The following is a 22,215-nucleotide window of genomic DNA, read 5'->3' as shown; positions in this document are numbered from 1 at the left end:
GAAAACACATGTACATCAGCCTCAAAGCTTTGTCCAAGTCAGGATCTTGTCACAGACTGAATTTCAGATTTTCCTTCGTTCTGTAAAAGGCTTTGAATTCCTAGCTTTTTACCAATTCTACCATGCTATTACGCATTGCTAGATGAATTGGTACATTTGTTATCTTTGTCAAATTTACATAAACAACCATTCTTAGTGGAGCAAGAACAGAACCTTAAACATACATCCTCTGGCCACTGGCTAAGCTGTCATTCTCTCTGTGCCCTTTAGCCCAAGCAGCAGTTAAATGTTTAAAAGTACCTAAAACAAGAGCCTTCACTAGAGCTTTGGATTCTGCTACTTAGAGCAGAGGCAAAAAATTGAACTGGTGAGAGACTAAAGCAAGCTGATGGCTAGAGCTCTCCTCTGCTAGGGAAAGTCTATTCACACAAAATAAAGAGGAGAGTTTGAGGGTACTCTCAGCGCAGGGGCAACAAACAGTAGGTCAGTGGCAAAGGGATGCTCTCAAATAAGGAGTCTCCTGTCCTTAGGCAGAGAAATGAATTGTCCTAAGTGCTTGGGCATTTTATAAAAGGGATAAGCATAAGTAACAATTTTGTCAATACTTCACTGAAATAGGATACCCATCGCTAGATGAAGCTGCCTGATGAGCTCAGCATACATTTGCATATACTTTGCAACAATCCAAGCTACATTCATTGGCTGAATTTGTTGCTTGCTGAATTTTGTACCTAATTCATGTTTCATCTCACTTTATGGTAATTTTGTGCAAGCTAATATTTTGCCCTTTTCTGTCAAAGTAGTTTAAAAATGAAAGCAGGAATCCAGAATGGCCTTTAAAGCCTTTCACACATACAGAGCCGACTGCCAGTGCATGTGGGAGGCCAAGTTCTGTCTTCAGCCACAGTTTTTTTTCTGGCCTCTATAGGACTCTAGAACTTGTATCTTGGAGAAGAATTTACCAGTGAACAACCACTTCGGTTATTCAACAGGTGTAGTCACCACAAATTATGGCTTCACAGGAAACCAGGAGCAGATGAATGCAAGCCTGGTTTGCCACTCAGAGAGGCCAGACAAGAGTAGGGTGAGTTTGAGTTAAGAGGCTCTTAGCACCAGTGCAGCCTTGAATGATGAAGACAATTACAAAAGCAGGGTTCATTCATGCAGGTGTAATTGCTGTGTGCTTAAATTAGTTTTGAAGGTGGAACTTTAGCTTCTAGGTCTTGTCAGAAATTTTCAAAAGAACCTACCTCTCTGAGCTACTGCCAGTTTTCTATTGTGTGCATATACAAAAATCTCATTTTCAATCTTGATAAGCTCTTGGCTTTAATAATGTCTGTCTCAAGACTGCAGGTTTCCTAGCTTATTTATTGTGCACTGAATAAAAAAATTCCTTTTGTTGTTGGTAAATTCACTGCCTTTCAGTTTCCTTGAGTATCAGCTTGCTTTGTATTGTCTGAGAAGATAAAGGGGAATACCCCACTTAACCTCTCAACATCATTCTCTGCTTCCTTTTTAAGTAATTTTCGTATGCCTGTAATACCGTATAACTTGTATAAATGCTACCTTTTAAGAGAAAATAATGAAATCTCTCAGTATCCATATAATGAACTTGTCTGTTACATTCCACTGCCTAATAACATTGTGGTTTTTTCAATTGAGGGATGCCTTATTCGGTCGTTCTGACAAACTGCTGTTTTCTTGTAGCAAAATTGTTCAACACAGTGTTTTTACTGTTTTGTCAATAAGCAAAGGAAATAAAAACCTTATGGGATTTGAACAAGAACATTCACACTCCGTATGTGAGCTGTGTTTGAATTGGAGTGTGGTGGCGAAGCAGAGTATAGTATGCAACCTGTTTACTGTAGTGCATGCCAGCAAGTGAGATTTCATTCCTGTTTGCTAGGATCTCACTTTAGACCCATTTTCTCTCTCTTTTCTTTTGCACTGCTCCCTCACAATATCCAATGCTAGCAGCTTTTTTTTTTTTTATCGCTAATTTTGGACAAAATGATTTAATTTTTAAATATTTTAGAATTTATTTTTAAGTGCTCATCTTTACACTGGACTTCCAAGATCAAATCATGCAGTATCTGCTGTAATAAAATGATCTAGTAAGACCTGCTGTTCCTTGGGCATTATCAATCAATTGGAAGTTCAGCAGTACGAAAGAGGTGGATCTATCTCTGAGCTAAGTACTTGGAATATCTCTGAATTTAGGCCATGTCTACAATTGAATTTCAGCTTTTTACTGCTGAATTAACAAATGGTATGAAATTGTGAATTGGAACTATTCATTTTTTTCTAATCACATGAGGAAAAGATTGAGTGCAGGAAACCTGAAGCTGATTCAAGTGATGTAGTGTTATATAATGTATATTAAGCCTGTGGAAAGCATTGCCATGAGCTATCCACAGATGCTTCTGAGGATATAAAGGTAATCCAAAACCTGCCTTAGACAAGATTTAAACTGTTTCAGGGACTGTGAGTTCAAAATGGAATAAGCCTTTCATTGATTATCTGCTGTTCCTATGTGCCAATTATTCATTAACTGACCACGTCAGGTAATACTACTTGCTTGTTTCTGGCCACGCATTGGAAGCACTATTCTATCAAATTGAATAGATTTTATGCCTGTTGTCTGCCATGATGCTACAGTTTCTGTGTTTGCTATCAATTGTGAGTTTAGACAGGTTCAAATTGTGTTAATTAGTGTATTTTAATGTCAGTGTTTCCTATCTGTTGAGACTGACACTGCTCCACCCACCAATTAATGAATATGTTAATTAACTCATATCAGACACCTAAATATGGCTCTGGAGCCAGAGGAATAGTGACAGCTGATGGCCCTTCGGGGCATAAATGGTTTCTCACTACAATCAATATTCTCCACTGCTGAAAACACTTCTTACTTTTTTGTACTTCCACTCACTTAACTCCCCTTCCGGCAGTTGTTTACAATACCGAAGTGCAACCAAGAGTTCAAGCAGAGTAGCCTTAAAAGCTGCCTTAATGCCATCTATAGAAAAATCATCCAACTCAGCTTTCATCTTCAGACAGAAGGTCAGAACACACAGATTTTGTCATTAGGCAGCTTCCATTTTGACCCCCTTTTCCCACCCTGCCTCATCTAGCCAGTGGGTTTAAAGGCTGCTTAAAATACCGAGTTTATTTCTTGGTACATCAGAAGTCCCAGATACTCTGGAGATCAAGAAAGTACAAAAACAATGTTTCAGCATTCTCAGTTCCAGATGGGCCTGTTTGCTGAAGCTGTTCATTCACGTTCATGGGATGAACAAGCCCTTTTTGAAGCCAGTATTTATGCTTGGCTCAGAAAGGGACAGGCAAGGGGTTAAAGTGGTTTCATCAAGAAACTTCTGGGTGGGCTCTGGATTAGCACACTACAGGCATGGGCACAGACTGAAGGTGAGCTATACTTCAGGCTGCTGTCTCTCCAGGCATGTGGTCCTGTTTCTGCTGGGTACAGTGGTATTCCCTCTCTGAATGAAACTTGGAAAAGGTAGTGAGGTGGCAGGAAAGGAGGCCATAACACACTCTTTGTTCCCTTTCATCTACATCAGGAAAGTACAGGAAAGCGAATATAGCCAAGGCAAGGTGGGCATCATTCTGGCCAGAAGCTGTGTGTGGGAATTTTAGCTGATTTCATCTGAATCTGCTGATCTCATTGAAAAGTTTCCCAACATGTTCACATGTCTTGGACTCAGAATTTTTGTTTTCAGAGAAACCTTAGGCATGCTGGATCTTGAGACCCACTGACAGAGAGATATAGACTAAATTTTTATCTCTGTTATTATAACAGTTCTGAGTTTTCAAGAATGCTGCACACATAATATCTAGCTCCAGAAACTTCAGCTGTAAGGATCCCTATGTAAAAGTCATACACTTTGTGCAGCAAATCAACTATGTCTCCCCAACCTCTGGTCATAGAGTCCTTCTCTCTGCTTTGTGTTTCCTTTATACAGTCAGTTGTTAGCATCTATTAATCTCTAAATCCAACTACCCTTCATGGAACTGTAAAAAATGTATGCTGAGCAACAGGGCCCATTGGTGTAGAACTGGGATATTCTGGCAGAACTGTGATACAAATACCATCTTGGAGGTGTGTAGGAGATAACAGTTTTCCTGGAATGTTTCTATATGGGAAAGTTATAGGACTGGCAGCACTGAAGTTATTTATTCATTGCAAGCTACACTACTCAGCTGTGTTTAGTGTAGCCTGAAGCAACCACTCTGTCATGGGAAAAGAGGTATTAAGTCCCTTTCTGTGCCACAGCAGCCCAGGCTTTGAACAAAGATACTGTGTACACTGAACTGTGGAAACTTACAGCCTTGTAATCAGATATTACACTATTGACAGTGATTTGGTGGGGGTGGGGGGGAGAAGGGAAGGGTGGTTTGTTATCTGGTTTGGATGAGGCAAACCCATAAATGTGAAAGTTAGTTGGTAACTGAGAAAAGGACCCAGATATGTGGGTTTTTTAAAGTCTGTCAGTGAACTTGATGGGCACAGGAGTTTTGGTCATTTTGTGCAGAGCTGAACTTATGTCTGAACTGACAGCTAAAGCTGAAGGAGCTGCAGAACCATAAGACAAGAAATAAGAAAGATGATTCATTCAGGACACTTGGAAGTCAAGGAGTGCCAGTGACAGAAGCCAGGCTTTCTTGGCTGATACACACACATTAATTGAAGATGTGTTTGCTTTAGGGCATGACCAGTCAGACATCAAGCAACACATGACTTCTCATTTGGAGGAGGAAGGGATAGCATTAAATGTTCTTCACAGAGGACAATGGAAACCCTTGTCCTTATGTCAAACCACGGTGGTATTGTTTAGAGCATGGAAATGTAAAGACCTTGTTATATCTATATAATCTTGATGTTAAGCTCTGGGGCATTCTGTGTGGGAGTTGCTTTTGGTGCCAAGGAGCAAGCAATGATTTCAAGATTTTGGCTAAGTAGACCTATCTGGCAAAGAGAGACTGCAACAGAATGTAGGATGAGATGATTTCAGTGCTAGGAGGAAGAAGAAGCCTGTGAGCCCTATGTGGATTACAGCAGAGGTAGCATTTTCATAATCCAGTAGATATGTGGGCTGAGTATTTCTAGCAACAATTGTTTTCCTTTGGTGCTTCCAGCAAAAATTTCAATACTTTGTGGTTAAAACAGCAAAGCAGAATGGAATAAACCTGTGTGCTGCTCTTTGGAGAAACTGATGGCATTGTTTCGTTATACACTGATCAGTTCCTGGTCAGGTTTTAGCTTTAAAATGCCAGCACTTAAAGCAAAAGGCATCGGTCAGGATGCAACATTAAGTCAAGAAAGATGCACCAGTCTGAATACCTGACCAAGGACACTGATGTTTGACCTTTCCTACAGCAGAGTAAGAGAGTGAGTCAATATAGATCAGGTGGCCAAACAACACCCAAGCTTTGTCAAAGCCAAATTACACATAGTGAGAGGATCTACCTGGTAGAGAAAGACTGTAGAGCACTACTTGTATATGCCAGAGAATTTAACAGAGGTGAATATTAATTCACTTAGGTTTTTTTTTTTATTATTATTACTAAGTTCCAGACCAGCTGATGACTTTGTTCAGAGAATTTTACAATACCTATGACCACATATAAAATTTTTTGTAAAAGAATGCACATAAAATACTGGAGATACGTCCAGCCATGTCATATAGTCATTATATTATTCATGTGGGGTATGCCGTAAAGCCAGAAGAGGGTGAAATTTTAAAGACATTCCAAAATAAATGAAGAGCCTAGATACAAAAATTTTCTGAAAAAGGATCTGTATTAACTTTGAATGTGAGAACTTTCATTTCTACCTATAGGGATGCATGCATTATTCTTGATACCCAGGTATGTCCTGTTAAATCAGCTGTATAGGCATTTATAACTTTGAGAAGTTGTTTGTAATGTATTTCTCTTGGCAGCCAAGCCTATATCCTTAATGAAAGCATGTAAAGGGGAAAAGACAATTTGTGATGAAGTCAAAAAATCTGCTCAGAGTGGAAAGATATCAGTCCTTTCTGTATAAGAACAAGTTTATAACATACACTGTGTATGTGGCCCATGCTCTAAAATAGAATGTTTGTAAAAACTGTGTTTGCATCAGATAATCAGATAACCCACCTCTTCTAAAAAAAGAGCCACTGCAAGATTTTTAACAGACATGCTGGTATGAGTCTTGAAGAGAAAAATCAAGCAAAAAATTGTCAGATGCAGAAAGCACTTGCATTGAAAGCAAAACCTGTATTTTGTATCTCTTTCTTTTAGATTTGACCAAAAGTTTGGATGCATGCAAAACTGAAGATTTTTTTAAAGTTTATCATCTTGAGTCATGCAGAGTCTGTTCAATAAAAAGTCAGATTTATATGTGCATAGAGGTAGGTCAGAATCACTTTTCTGACATCTTTTGAGTATGTCTGGGAATCAGGATGGCGAGATTCTTAAAAGTGCTTAAAGAACTATTTGTTAGTAAGGAAAACAGCAATTCCAACAGAATGAGTTATGCTTCATTTTTCTTTGTCTCCAGAAACCACTTCCTTTCCTGAAAGTATCCAAACAGCCAAAAGGCACTAGTGACCAAACAGCATAATTACAAGTAGAACTAATTACACAAATTAATCTTCTGAGACCTACTGCAGACATGGGGAATACATATGAAGTTAAAGTTTTTATTCTCAAAGTTCGGATATGTTTGAGTCTCTGGTTTTGGCATAGGCCTGTCCTACTTCCAGCTAACTAGTTTGCTCATGTTTTCTTTGGATATTTTTCCCAAGTGTGCTTCTTCACTGTGACTCATGCAGGATAAAGCAAACAAGGTTGGAGTGTGTGAAAGCAAGCTTCCGGAAGAGTACCAAGTCACACTATATAAATCCTACACATCTGAAAAACCTGTTGTCTTTGCAAGCTCATAGAAACATTCTCTGGCTGTAGCAATGCCTATGACTTACAATTGTTTATTGGGGGATTTTTTTTTTCTTTTTCATTTTTTTTCCTTTTTTCTTTTCTTCTTTTCAGATCACATTAGACAATATATTGTGCATTGCAGAGAAGGGTGGCTTGGAAAATAACTGAGAAATACAGTCAAGCGGTTAAACACAGAATTAATCAGGAAGGTAGTAAAACTGGAAATTTTTGAATAACCCACTTGAAGCTATTATGTTTTTTCCTTTTTTTTTTCAGCTAGTAGGGGAAATTTATGGTGGCATGCCAAATGAGTCCATAACTGAACATCTTAATATGGGACAGAATGGAACTTCATTGGCTTTTGATGCCTTGTCTTGATTTTGTGTTATGTTAAATGGTAAATGCTATAAATTTTTTTTGTGTCATTTAACTGTTAGGTAATGATCAGATGTTTCATCAAGAAAATATTACCGATATTTTAAATTCTCATTTACAACTTAAGTAGTTGCAATGCTCTAATCCTGCTATAAGTATCTCTTAAATTCACTGATGACATTTTAAAACTTGGTGTCAAATTACATTTAGGTAGTGGGGCTTGGGAGAGGAAAAATGTGTACATTTTTATTAAAAGTATATTGATGTGGTGTTTGTAGCCAAGTAAAGGCTGTAAAAATAATTGGTGATTTTATTCTGTTCTACTACACCAAACCCACCAATGACACAGCCATTAGACTATGAAATCTTCTTTTTATTTATATCCCTCTCTCTCTCTCAGTGGGATAATCAGGTGGTATGGCCTCTGCATTTTTTGGTATTCCTATAATTTTGGGAGTATCCCCTCAGTTATTTGAATGCCTTCTTGCAGTGCATATCCAGTGGAAGAAGAAAACACAATTATTAGATGAGATTCTTGGAGTCTTTGTTGCATTTTCCTTAAAGCTTGTACCATCTGGGATTGTGGGACCAAGGAAAAAAACAATTAATTAAAATTAGGGGGGGGGGTGGGGAAGGCAATTTTTAGTCCCCATCAATCTGCTGAAAAAGCTCTGAAATTCTAATGCTTCAAAATGCCAGGGACAATAACATCAAAACTCAAAAAAACCCCCCAATTTCTTCTGAGTTAAACCAGTCGCATTATTTGAGTCTGTGTGTAAATAATTCTTGTTGAGTGCTTCAGATTACTGTTTCAGAGGTTTTCTAGGTTGTATTTTTTGGTTGTATTTATGCTGTGAATTACTTTATAGCTTGTTGGGGTTTTTGGAGGTGGGAGGTTTTGTTGTTTACATTTGTGGATTGATTGCGAACAGTTTCCCAGAGAATATTCAATATCTAAAATTTCAGCTGGGCTGATTAGCTGTGAATGCTCGCATATGTTGTGTGGCTTTGTTCCAGTTCCTGAATTCAATGAGCACAGCAACTGTGGCAGTGTGGATTTTGAAAAGTACTGATGGTATGTAGAAGGCAGCCGTTTTCTTCAAGTCTCATTGACAGAGAGGGATAAGTCCCGTTCAGGGACCTGAATGGAACAGGACATAAGGACACTAATGACACTTCCCTCTACTTTCTTAGATGGCTGTACACACTCTCCCAAATACAGATTCTTTTATGATCTTGAGCAGCAAAAAGGGCTGATGCAGCCACTTGCTGCTTTTTTCCAAGGCTTATTTAGCTGTCACAGGTGAAGCTCCAAGACTGAATTTAAGCAGAACCAACAGTGGGATGTAGTGGAACTAGGGAGAAATGCTGTCATGAACGGATTTCTGCAGATAAAGATTATACTTCAGGCCCTGTAAGCACATGTTATTCTTTGAACATAATAATTTGTTAATTTTGTTTGTTAATTTTCTTTCTTTGGCATGATTGGCAGCCTATCTGTTGAGCCAGGGAGAGGCTTCGTGGGTCAGAAGAGTAGGCAAGCAAATCTGTCCAGCATATGGATGTCTTAATGTTGCAGCACACAGCCTGGGACAGGCACTACCTCCTTAACTTCCCAGAAATCCAAACATCAGTGCTATTCCTTCAGTCCAAAGGAAGAGACATTTGGCTTAAATGGGTGGGACCTAACAACTGTAATCAGGCTATTTGTGGATGTGTTTCCTTTTCTAGAGTTTACAGGCATATGTGTTGATAAAGCGTCTAAATGGTGAGTGTGTTCTAAGAGTGGGCAACCAAGAGCTTTGTATTAGAATCAGCAATGTTCTCCTTATTTCAGTGCAGAGCTAGTTGCATTTTCTTTTGTTCTTTCAACAGGTTAGTAATTACTGTTGCAGTAATTAGGCATGATGGAGAGTATATAAGACAATAAATGGTTATTCTGTGCAGTAGTGGGGGATATTTGGTGCCAAGCTTATTATTTTCAGTCAAAGCTAATTATCTCTATTATAATACATTACTCTCTTCCTTGAATTATGAGTGGGAAACTACTGAATAGATTTTATTTTTTTCAAAGTGCCCTGAACCATGGAGAGAAATGAAAATTAAAAACAATGAAAAGCTTGTTAGACAATGAGACGACTCATCTATAAAGCTATTTTGGATAGAGGGATTTTTTTCCCCTCCTCTCTCGTCTGCAATTATATAAATATCAAATACTTATCGTGAAATAAATTGCTGCATTACACATGATATGGATATAAAAGTTGAGTTCAGACACTAGAGAAACCAGCGTGGATCGAGAGGGTGGCAGGCAAGGAGCTGCGCGGCCGGCGGGGAGCGCTGGCTGCGGCCGAGGGGAGCCGGGAGCTGCGCCCCGGGCCCAGCCGTGCTGCGCTCCGCCCGGCCGGCCCGTGAGCGGGCATTTGCGGGTGTTCTATTGAGCGCCTGTGAGAAAGACTGGCTGCCCAGAACTGGCATCTGCTTTGCTTGTGTTTAGGGCCTGCCCAGGCAATCTGAGCAGGGAAGCAATGTCAGAAGGGATTATACCGCTCTGGCTGGCTTACCTCGAGTGGTAAGGCCGGCAGAGAGTGTGACTGTGACTGGTGGGGTTTGTCTGTTCGGCAGATGCTGTCCTGTCATTGATTAATAATGCAGCCGTCCCTGCTCTCCTTACATCATGGTTTCAATTTGTAGCGGTGACAAGGCTGATCACCTTTCCAGTCTTAGCCGGCTTACAACATAACCCGGTTCTGCTTTGCCCCACACATCTGAATCGTGCAGTAACTTGAGCCCCTGACTGGTGAAAGCCGTAGTAGAGCTGCAGCTCGCTGCCAGCGCCCGGGCCGCGCTCCAGCCGGCTGCCGGCACCGCCGCTCCCGGCCCTTCCCAGCGCGGGCCCGAGCCGCCTTTCCGGGGCTCTGGGCAGCGGGGCTCGGCCGGAGGAGCTGGGGCCAGCCACGCTTTGGCTGAGTGCGCTGACAGCCGCCCGCCGCGTGGTCAGCGAAGAGCTGGGAAGCGCCCCTGGGTTCTGAGTTCGCAAAGCAGTCATTGAGATACCCTCGTCAGGCTCTGTCGGGTGATTGATTGATGGGGCACGGGGAAAGGCAGCTGGTTGCTGCTGGCCGTGGAATGTAAATACTCTGCGTTGTAGAGGGCGTGGGGTAGGGAAGTGTGCGTCTCTGCGTGTCCGAAGTTCTGCCATTTCCTGCTTTCCACACAGACTTTTCCTGATTTAAAAAATTTTGGTTTTACTTGAATTCTCTACAGAAGAGAAGCAGTAAAGCTTTCCTGCGAATTTACAAGGCAGCTTTCCTTAGAAATTCTGTAGCGTGCTTTTCCATGTGCTACACAACAGATGTTTGAAGCTGATCGGTGTCATGTGTTGCATTTTGCGGTACTTTAATACGTGCTTCTGAGAGACAAGCAGTACAAAGAGGAACCGAGACTCTAAGATGGATATAATTTTCACAGTGCTGTCTTTGGTTACTTCAGTAAAACCACATCAGACTATCACTGTGCTGCTCATCTGCAGTCTAGGCTAAAAGCTGCTTGATTCCTGGCAGAAATTTCATCTTTTACCTGCACATTAATTTTTCCAGTGGTCCCTTGCACCAAACAAAAGCTCTGTTTATTGACTTTATAGATTTTCATACTTCTCATAAAACTTCAAATCAAACTTTCTCGGTTTTCTTTGGTAGTGGCATTGTTAAACAGAGATGATATCACTGAACTGCTTTTTTTATTATGTAGGTTTTATCTATTTAAATTCATGGTGCAATACAAATTGTCTTTTTCAAATTAAGCATGATCTTGTGACCTCTCTGCAGGGAACTTACACAGAAGATTACTGTGTCTGATGTTCATCACTGTGCTATCCCAAATCTTAATTCAGGTCAGTGATTGCATTTTGTGAGCTTCCTTTTAAGAGTGGCTAAGCTGAACCATAGCAAAGATGCCTTACTAAGTACTGTCTTGATGTCACTGAACCTCCACTTTGATGAAAATGAAAGGTGCTTATCACTAAACTGTTCATATAAGGCTATAAGGCCACAGCCATATATCCAACAGGAGTGGCAGAGAATTAAAAAATAATAATAAAAACAGGAGCTAGTCAAAGGTGGTGTTTCAGATTTTTTTCATAATGTCCCAATCAATTAAGATTGTCAGTGAGCGAGGAAGAATTTACATGCATTAGCATTCAATAATGTTTATTTACATGAAAGAGGATTTTAAGATAGGACCCTGGAGTGGCTAAAGGCTAATAGAAGCTGTGTAAGAGCTACTAAGAAAGCATTAGTGCATAAAGTTAGGACAACACGGTCAGCTATACTTTAAATTGCATCTAAATAAGGATATAAAATATTTATCTGAGATGCAGGAGAAGTGTAAGCCTCTTGGCTTTCACAAGGCAAATATATCTCTAGCACAAACAGATTAAAATAGAGACAGTTTTAACATAATCAAATGTGTGGCACTCACTCCTTCATTCCTTGGCCTGAGAATCCAAAATTCAGTAGCTAACAAGTAAATATTATAAAACATAGTATTAGCTGATTAGATCTGGCAAGAAACAAAACTCCAGACTAGGAACCTGCAGTACCACAGAGGAGGAAAATCCATTAAACATACACAACAGTAACTCACAATGATAATCTTGTAGAGATGTGTCTGCAAACTGTAACTCAGAAAGCCAAACTAACCCATTTACATCTTCCAACATCTCAACAGAATACCTTTAGATGCTATTAGCCTAGTTTTGTTTTATGTCTCTTTCGTAGTGGCAACTTAACTGTTTTAAAGTGTATCTCTGTGGGAATTGATGGGTTTTATTATGTGTGTTTTTGTTCTATAAGAAGGAGAATGATTGATTTTGTTTATGCTTATGCTGGTTGTTGTTGTTTGGCTGTGAGACAAGGTTGCCATCAACAGAAGGGATGAAGCATGAGATAATGACTACAACTTAAATGAGAACACTTGTCATACCTGCTTTTTGCTTGGACTGATCATCAAGTATCAGGGCACAGTCAAATGCCATCTGTGTTTTCTTTCATGTTTACAAACTGGCAAGCTTAATGGAAGGTGAACTTTGACATTTCTTAACAGTTTCCTTTGCCCTTGAAACCCAAGCTACTAGTACTGGCTAAACTATTTAGGATCTCCTGAGAGTCAGTGGAACAGTTTATATGTCTAGTTTGCTTAAGTATTCCCTGACCTAATTTCCCTTTGCTAAGGGTGTATTTCCACCCTTGTGGAAAGTTTTGTTCCAGCCTTTCTCTACAATCTCTAGGATCTGCGACTCCTGAAGGCCAGTCCTGCTACAAGATGCAGACAAATGTTCAGTACTTTGGCCTTTTCCATATCATGTGTCACCAGGTTCCCAGTCTTGCTGAATAGGCTCACATTTTCCCTAGCCTTCCTTTTGTCACACATGCACTTATAGAAGCCCTTCTTGTTGTCTTTGATATCCTTCACCAGATTCAGTTACATTTGGGCTTCGGTGTAACTAACCTTAAAATTAAAGATTGGGTGCTCAGACCATGTCTCCATATTCCTCCTAGCTTATCCTCCACCATCTGCATGCTTCATTTTTTTTTTTCTTGAGTTGGTCTAGGAGCTATTATTACCTCCATACAGGCTTCCTGACATTTTTTGAAATTGTTGGGATGGACCTCTTTTGATCTTAGAGGAGATAGATGATCCTTTAATATTATCCTGCTTTCTTAGGCCTCTCTTCCCTCCAATGCCTCATCTCATGGGACTCTTCCAAGCAGATTTTCAAAGAGGCCAAAGTCTACTCTCCTGAAGTGCCCAGTGTTTTGAGCATGATTTTCTCCCTCCTCTCTGCCCTCAGGATCCTGAACTCCCCCATTTCATAATATTTTCAGCCAAGGCTGACCTTGACCTTCACATTCCAAATTAATCTCTCCTTGTTGGTGGGCATGAGCAGCAGAAAATTTCTTGTCATTAGCTCTTGTCATTTGTGCTCTCTAGAAATCCTCCTGTATTGCTTATTGTCCTGATGTGTTGTCCCTCCAGCAGATATTGGGGTGGTTTAAGTCTCTCCGGAGGTCCAGGCCTGCAAATGTGATTATGAAGTTGCTTAAACTGTTAGGATAATATTGATGTATATACTGTTAGAACAATACTGATGATAGAGAATATTTATATTAGTGCAGAACAGTGGAAATGCATTCTGACTTGCATATTCCCTGCTGAAAAGGTTACTACAAATATCTCTCTTTATACTGGAGACTTATTACTCACACTAGAGTTAATGGCCCCTGGACCTGTGGCTCAGCTTCATGGGGACCACTTAAACCTGTGCACGTCAGAAAAGAACCTGAGTGAACAAAGACTAAATATTTAAACATTTTCAGCCAACTTCACTCATTTTGCCTGAAACACACTCACTCCCTAGCAGGTCAGCTTGCTGTAACCTCTGGCAAGGGTGAAAGGCATCTGGAAAGATCATAATCTTCAGCTGGCATAACTAGGTCTGTGAAAGAACTTCTATCTTTGGCTTTTCTCCACTCTAGACATACTCTACGTATGACAAATTTGTTTTTTAAAAGAAAGCCACAGAACTCTTACCCAAAGATTTCTGCTGCCACAGCATTCCTACTGAGAAGACTGAGCTACGGTCTTGTCTTGGTCTGGGAGGTGAGAAATCTGATGGTGTTTGCAGTTATTGGTCTAACCTGGAGTGGAATGGCCAGTAAAGAATTATACAAGGAATGAGAGAAACACTGCTCAGAATTGAGACCTTCAACATTTACTTAATACCCCTGAACCTGCCTGAGTCATGAGCATTGGAATCATGAGGGAGAGACACCATTTGAAGAAGATAGAAAATAAAAAAGAGAGAGGAAATGCTGTATCAACTGGAGTCTGTCAGATGCAAACATGACAAGACAAATGCTTTGTGAAAGGGTCTTAAATTTTTGCTCTTTTCTTTGACTGACAAGCAGTGCCACCAGGACCTAAAAACTTTATTCCTGGACCCATGTGGACCAGAAGTGCTAGTTTCTTCTTCTAACTTCTTGGCTAGCTGCAATTTACTGAGTTTTACCTAAAGTTCTTATAATTAATATACATTTTAATTTAGGAAAAATACTTCATTGATGGGATCATATCACAAGGAGGATTGATAAAAGTAGACTCAACTACAGGAGAACCCCTTCTCATGTTAAGGCAACACTTGGTACTGCTACACCAATTGTTGGATGGACAGGGACTTCCTAAGGAGTCTGCAAAATCTGGTGTAAAGAGCTAAACTCCTCTGGCAGAGATCCATGACAAATTACCAGAGATGAGAGGAGAACAAACTAGTATGTTCAAGCTCTGCACTCCAGGCAATTGAGTACAGGGTTCTCACTTCCAAAATGAACTGCTGAAGAGGAAAAACAGCCTCAGCTTCTAATATCTCTGACAAACTGGGCACATTCTGACATCCTAGCAGCCATAATCCCCCTCTTTGCTTTTTTGCTTCATCTTTTGTGCATTGTGAATGCCACAGGCCTTAGAAGTTCACTTGCAAGTTTTCCATTGTGCTTCCACCACTGTCACCCCTACATCTCCCAAAGCTGAGGTTTTTTTCAAGATTTCCTTAAATTCTTTATTGTAAACCAGGAACTGGTATGCTTTTTTTTTTTTGTAATTCAGGAACTGGGTCTTAATTCCAAACTGTAAGTCAAACATGCAGAATGATAACAGCAGGTGAGGAGGTGCCTTAAGATACCCATCAGATGCAGATTTCAGATTGTTTCAAGAGTTGGAAGTTGCTTTTTAATAGATTCGTGTGGTGGTACTAATGATTGATGTTGTTGCATTTATTAAATACACATTCTATGACAATGGAAAACAAGTATAAAAAGGGTCTCATGTGAACCCAAGAGCCAATGTTGTTATAAGAGCAAGAAATAAAGGGAGAAGCAGTAAATATTAAGAACCCATAATAACTCAAGAAACTGAGTTGTGCATTTCTGGATGTGTTGGAGATTTTCCACAGATATTTCCTATGGAAAGAATTTATGAATCAAAGCATAAGAGTTGTCCAGGGAAGATTGGTCCCACATGGATACTGTTGCTGTTTTAACTCATCCAAATCTTCAAAACTATTCACTATGAACAGATTGTATTCATAAGTACAGGAAGCATTTACATTTAGCATAGCTAAATTAGCTGAAGCAGAAATGAACACACTCCATGTAATGTTTAACCAGAAAATAGAACAGTTGTATGGTCAGAGTGAGACATTTGGAGGGGGAAGATAGAGCAAGCCAAATTTTGCTCCTGGTTGGGTTTATCATAGGAGTGCAGCAACATTGTTCGCATAACATGGCTGGATTAATTTGCACTCTACTTGCATTGGCATTCTTGTCAGTTATTATTTCCTACTTAGGCAGAAAGGAGAGATGAAACTTCCATTTTTAGCATCATGGAAAATGGCTAAGACTATTTACTCTGAAGGGACCTATTTAGTACATATTTGAGTAAGGAGATGCACCATTTATCATATTTTATTTTAAATAATGCTGCCTGGTTATCAGTACATTTCCCTTCTCTCTTTTCTCTTCAAAAACTCCAAAGCAATACCATTCATAGGACAACTTTTGACTCAAGAACGTGAGGTTACAAACCACCTCAAGTCTTGCAGAAGTAAGTAGGGTTAGAAAGGTTTGTGGATAGCTTTGTATTCTCAGACATAGGTAGCAATTCACATCACTGAAACTTCAGATTTAAAAAAAAGGACCTGGAGTTTTCTTTTAATGATCTTTCCTGGAATAAAAATTTTGCAAACAGCTTACCTGTATTAGAAAGATTGTACATCTTTAAGTTTATTAGATAACACACCTACCCTTGCAAGAAGATTAAGGACAGGCATGTTACCAAAGTTTCATAATGCTTATGCAAATACTTTTCACCTAGAAATATCCTGAGTGCCAGGATCTCTATTACTTCCCAGCTTCATCCTGGACAAATTCAATGAAACACATCATATTTATTACCAAACCTTTGGAGATGCAAATATAGCTCAGCTTAGAATTTTAGTTAAACTAAACTTGTTTAGTTTGTTTGAAATGGTATTCCCATTATTAGAAAGTTTACTGTTTGTTGCCAAGTGATGTAGAGAATTGTGCTCAAAGGTTCAAGTTTGAAGTCTTCCTGGGGTAGAAGTAAATGTATCTGATGCTGTCTAGCTCTGGTGGGTAGGTGTGTCAGTCACATTTTTTAATACACCATTTGTCCAACACTGAGCATTTTCACTTAAGACTGAATACACCACAGATTTTACTGGCCAGGTCATCTTGAAGCCTCTGGAGCTATATGGATCCAAGCATTTGCTAATATCATATTAAGAGAAGTTAGCGGGTATATCCCTGCCCTGGTTCCTCCCTTCCTACAATTCCTCTTGCACTTTGATTTTCATGTCCACCATGTGGGCTACAAGAGAGTGGACGTGCCCAGTTCCTCTGGAATCAAGGTGATTTGGACTGAAAGGGGCACTGCAGTGTGCTCCCACAATCTCCACCACCTTTCATTCAGTGTGGCTTTTCACTGTGAGGTTCCTGCATGCTGATGCAGCATTAATGGAGTGTTTACTGCAGTTGCAGTATGTTCTCTAAGACATGGGATATCATCCAGTTCCTCTGGTTTCTCACTCCAGCATCTCTCCAAGAGGAAAATGTGAAAGTCTGATATGGCAGTATTTAATTATTCCCATCATACAAGGTAAAAGCAAAACATCTACCATTAATAATGGATGTTTTAAAATCATAAACTCGTTGTCCATGTTCTTTAACAGTTGTGGAAGAAAGTTGATCTTTCTTGAGAATATTGAAGCAGATGGGAGCAGTGTGAATGCCAGGATAACCCTACAAATTCTACTAACATGAAACAGTTTTGGACAGTTCAGGACATCTGGAGTGAATATGGGAGAGGGAAATGAAAAATTTCTTGAATGTACTTAAAGGCTGAAATAGAATTACAGTGGCACAGACATGCAGAAACTGAATGAAATACACACATGGATATGGCAGGAGGCTTAAAAGGAAGTCAGCCTGCTAGGAGCAGAACTATTTTTAGTGTCCTAATGAAGAAAGCAGCTGTATTTGAGAAAGTCAGTCACTCACTGCTTGGAAAATCAGCTGGAACTCTTTCTGGGTCCTGGTGTTCTGGTTGTGAGAGGAAAATCTTATGTGTAAGCTCTTTCAGCCCTGGAGAACCTTAAATGGCAGTCATCTTGGCTTTTGAAGTACAGTTTTGAGCTTCTTGGAAACAGATTCACAGACTTCTGTTGGAGCCTATGGTCACTCTGTGGTGTTCAACCATTCTTGGAATGAGCGTTTCTTCAGGAGACGGCAAGGATCTGGAAAAGTGATCTGAGATGTGCATTGAATGTAACATTAAATTCTTCCTTTTTTTTTTTTTTTTTTTTTTTTTTTGTTATGTGCTGTGCAGCTTGTTATACAATGCTTATTTCCATTCTTAATTTCCCCAAAACTTTGCTGGGGTGCAGTAGGCTGTCCAGTTCATTGTAAAAGCCCTGTAAAAGCATTTGTGTAGTGCTTGTGTTAGGTATGGGAATGGAAGAGAGTCACTTTATTTTACTGCTCTAGTGAAACTTGATTTGTCAAAAATTGTGTTGCTGATCCTACTGTACCATCTTCTTTGTATAGAATAAGCCCTTTTGTAAGGTTTCTTTGGTACAAAAGAGAGAGATGTCTTTTTCTGTCATATTGCTGAGTTAAGCAATCAAAGTGAGTTATGTGTGTCCTGGTTATGACAAGAATGGACAATAGTTATCACCATGTCAAAACCATCAAATGTGCTGGCTGGAAGTCAAAGAGACAACTTGATTTTTCTGCTGGCTTGAGGAACCATTTCTGAACTAGTTAAAGAAGATGCATCATAAAAGGATGAATTGAGAGAAAAGGGATTTTAGCTTCAAGACACTGTTAGGGAAGCCTGACCACAGCCATCTGCCTGAGATGGCCTGGCATTTTTCAATGAGAGGATGAGATCAGTGAGTAGGGCAGCTTGGGTTTGGGAACCTGCTCCTGCAAGTGGTCAATCATTTTCAATGGTCACCTGCCCAAACCATCAGGAACTGAACAAGAACTCAAAGGTGGGATGAAGGCAGGATATGGAAGAAGAAATGCCATGGAAAGAGAGCTGGAACCTGGACTTCATGAGTATCCCTGTCCCTGGGCAGGTTTGCCAGGCTTCTTCAGTCCAGTTCCCAACCTTGCATTTGGTTTCTTTAGAAATATGATTTTTTTTGTCTGTCACATGCTTTAATACATGAAGTGTCTTACACAGTGGGGAACCATGTTTTATGTAGGTACATGAATCCTCAGGAGTTGGAAGGAGGGGAAGGGGCTGTATGCACCTCATCTCCTTTTGTAGTAAGACTAGTCTGGGGAAGAAGTCGATGCTCTCAGCCTCTTCCCATTTGCTTGTCACCTGCCAAGTGTTTGCAGAAGACTGTTCCTCTTCAATTTTCTGGCACAGTTTCTTGTCCCTAAATCTGCTTCTGCTTGAGCAATATAGTTTTAGAAAATAACCTCAAAGTATTGAAAAGTGGGAAGATCATTGGCTGAATTGCATAAGGGGCAATTACGTGAGTATTTATTCTGGCATAAATCAGGCAGCTTGGGGACAGTGACCAGCAGCTAGAGAGGCAGCAGGAGCCTCCTTGCCTGACTCAAGGGCAGTCAGTGCCACAGGTCTGACCACAACCTTGCTTTCTGACACAAATACCTGAAGTTCTTAGATGGTTTCAGTAGAGCCTGTTTTGCATAAACCATTTTTATTTTCCCATTACTCATATGTTCCTTTGTTAATAACATAATGTAAATAATTCTGTGCTGGATTTGGCATTCATTTAAACAGGTGTAACACTAAAGCAGTTGTAATTGGTTTCGGTGTTCCCAGCCTTCTCTCCAGCTGCAGTTTCCAAAGGAGTTTACTTGTTTTTGCTTTTGAAGGTTTGTTATTATCATAATTCACTCATCAATCTGCTGCTTTTCATGTTAATTCACTTTTATAACCTGGTAGGAGGCAAGATGAAATGTTATAGGCTGCATCCTAAGGTTATTCTTTGAGTGGCCGGTGTTCTAAATGGTTGGGATGGGCATTGGCAAGAAGAGGTTTGTGATATTTACAGTCTTCAGGAATCTGTGTAAAAGTGAAAAAATGCTTATCCTGATTCTGTATAAATACCACATCCAAAGCACACCTGTCTTCTGCCATGTGGGCCAGATAATTGGGTTTTGATCTATTTTTACTGTTCTTAGCTGAAAGGCAATTTTTTTTGTTAAATTCCACAGAAAGCTCTAGAGCTGTTTTAGGGGTTTGTTGCTGTGAAAATAGCCATGGTTCTGTTTGTTTTAAAATGCATTCTCAAGGAATGATTACAATGATTGAGAATGCTCCTTAAAAAAACCCCAGAAGCATGTACATTTTTCATAGCTACACGTCTCTAAAATGTCTTCGTGGGTTTCTTCACATATTCAGGAAACTTTTAAAAATAAAAAGGAGCAAATCTAGCTCTGAGCTTGGCAACAGCTGAAGTTTATATTTCACAAGTTTCTGAAAATGGGTTCCTCCCCATTTGCAGACACAGATGCCAAAGTTTTAAACTGACAGTGCAAAGTTTATATTGCAAGCTTTGTAAAGGCGCAAAGCAGCATTTTTCTGCTCTGTGCCAGTCCTGCACTTATGCATGGCTGGGATGAGGCCTTGTTGGACAGTGATTATTATTATTATTGTTTATGAATTCCTGGCCTTGCGGTCGTGCAGAGCAGCAAGTCGGCATTGTTGAACTGGGAACTGTAGACATGAAAATAGCAAAAAGGTTGCCCCTGCTGCTAAACTTTTGGCAGTATTTTGTATTCCATTCTTGTCGGTATTAAAACACAGAATGTAGTGAATCGGCCAAACCCTGAAATCCTTATTTGGTTATTATGAAAAGAGAGAAAAAAGGCTGTGATTCATTAGGAGGGAGATGAATAAGAGACTGCAGAGAAGGTCTGTGCAAGGTAGCGCAGAAGTTTAATTTCTCTCATGTTATGACCCAGTAACACAAGGGTTGTCCGAGCACAGCAAATGGGGGCTCTATCAGAAGTAATGCTTTAAGTTGTCCTCATGCTGAGGCAAACAGAGCAGTGAGGTAAGGAGATGCCTGCTGCTTATGTGATATGTCTAAGCATGTGTGCGCAGGGTGAGCTGGAAAAGCTGGGTAAATTCATGCCCCTGCAAAGATGTCTCAGGTGGAAATCATTGCATGGGATGCTCCTGAAACCAATTATTTCAAAAGATTAATTTGGAGATTTTTGTAATTTTTTTTTTCTCATTGTTACTGGGAGCACAAAATACCTGTTACCTATTACTTCAAACAAAAGGGGTACAGGAGAGGGAACAAAACCTGTTGTTCCAGCAGCAGAGCAGTTACTAAATGGCAAGTCATTAATCCCACTTCAGTATATTGCTGGGAGCAGCAGGAGTTACAGATGTTCGATTGCATCATCACAGTATAGTCTCTGATGATGGTGGTTTGGGTTGTTGTAATCCCACAGAAATTATAATTTGGCTTCAGTGCTTTGGCCTGCCTGAGCATGACTGATCGTTATCTGCTCCTCAAGATTAGCTGAAAGTGCCTAGTTGAACACTGAACTTTGTGGCAGAAGAGGATGAATTTGGGGGCCAGGTCTGTGAAAATGATGCACAAAAAAAGGCTGCTGTGTTTACTCCCTTGTTCTCCCCAGCATAAATGGAAAAATGAGAACAGTGCACAGCTCAGCCTGTCTGCTTGAGATACGTTCAGCTACTTAACTCCTGGCACAGACCACTACAAACATGGTAGTCTGCATTTCAGCAAAGGCCTGAGGTTGTTGTAAGTAATATTGGGATGCAAGTTCTTGTTCCCTTCTCCCTGCTTTTTACATCAGATGCTGAATGAGTCGCATGTACAGGTTTGTGAGGGGGGTGGTTCAGCTGCTCTGCCTCACACTCCCCAGCCCTCCCTGATCTTGTGTCCCAGAGAATCTCAAAGATAATTTTAGTAAAAGGCTGTTCTGGGTGCCCTTTGGCTCATCTGTTTACAAAGTCGCAAAGTCTCTTCTCATTATTTTTCAGGGATCATAGGGGACAAAAGTTTAAACATTAGCTCAGTTATTTAAACCCTGTGGCAATGCCAGTCTGCTTGGCACATAGTGTTGAATCTAGTGATAAGATATTCAACCGACTAATGACCCTCGCAGTGTTGTAAGAAATATGTTGATTAATTCTCTGTGAGGGATAGGAGGGACAAAGCATCTTCTATGTTTTATGACAATTGCTAGTCAAAAAATCTGCCAAAAACCTGGTCTTAGAGATCTATGCTGTTGCCCTCCAGCAAACCCTGCTTTCCCGGAGTCTTCTAGAGTATTCCTAGATAAGCAATACCGCAGATGAATAAAAAAATTAAAAACCAGTTCCCTAGTAAAAGCTTGGTGCCTGAAAATATTTTCTGAAGTATAATTACGTTTTTGTCCACTAGATGGCTTTTCTCCCCCTGCCTGCGACTTGATAGAGCAATTGAAATTAACCAAATGTAATCTATCTAAAATTATATTACTTAGAGCTGAATTCAGATATTTGTTTGACTTCGGTCAACATTTTCTATTTACATAGAGCATGCAGGGCATATATATCCTGTGATGTAAATTTTCCTGTGTGAAACAAATCTTCCGTATATTAGTGCAGAGAAAAATGAAAGTTAAGATGTTTTACCAAATTGTTTGCCAACAAACAATGTTTGCTTATTATATGAAATTATCAAAGACCACGGGGCACATTCTGTGGTTCTTAAGTCTATAGTAGCGACACTGGAAAAAATAATGTAAAATCTTCCAG

General features: G+C 40.0%; 1 protein-coding gene across 6 annotated transcripts in view; it reads left to right on the top strand.

The window, feature by feature from the left end:
• ATXN1 (ataxin 1) overlaps window positions 1–22,215 on the top strand; it is a 367,335-nt gene that overhangs the window by 92,705 nt on the left and 252,415 nt on the right. The window contains exon 1 of one of the 6 annotated variants that reach the window (XM_021553079.2): window positions 11,145–11,209. The exons of the other annotated variants lie outside the window; for them this stretch is intronic. The gene's annotated coding sequence lies outside the window, so the exon portion shown is untranslated. Of the gene's footprint in view, window positions 1–11,144; window positions 11,210–22,215 lie in introns of those variants that run through there. 6 annotated transcript variants of the gene reach the window in all.

The sequence above is a fragment of the Lonchura striata genome, chromosome 1 (genome assembly GCF_046129695.1).
Source record: "Lonchura striata isolate bLonStr1 chromosome 1, bLonStr1.mat, whole genome shotgun sequence".
Classification (NCBI taxonomy): Eukaryota; Metazoa; Chordata; class Aves; order Passeriformes; family Estrildidae; genus Lonchura; species Lonchura striata.
Note: the sequence above shows the minus strand (reverse complement) of the source record. Positions and strands in the feature narration are given on the sequence as shown.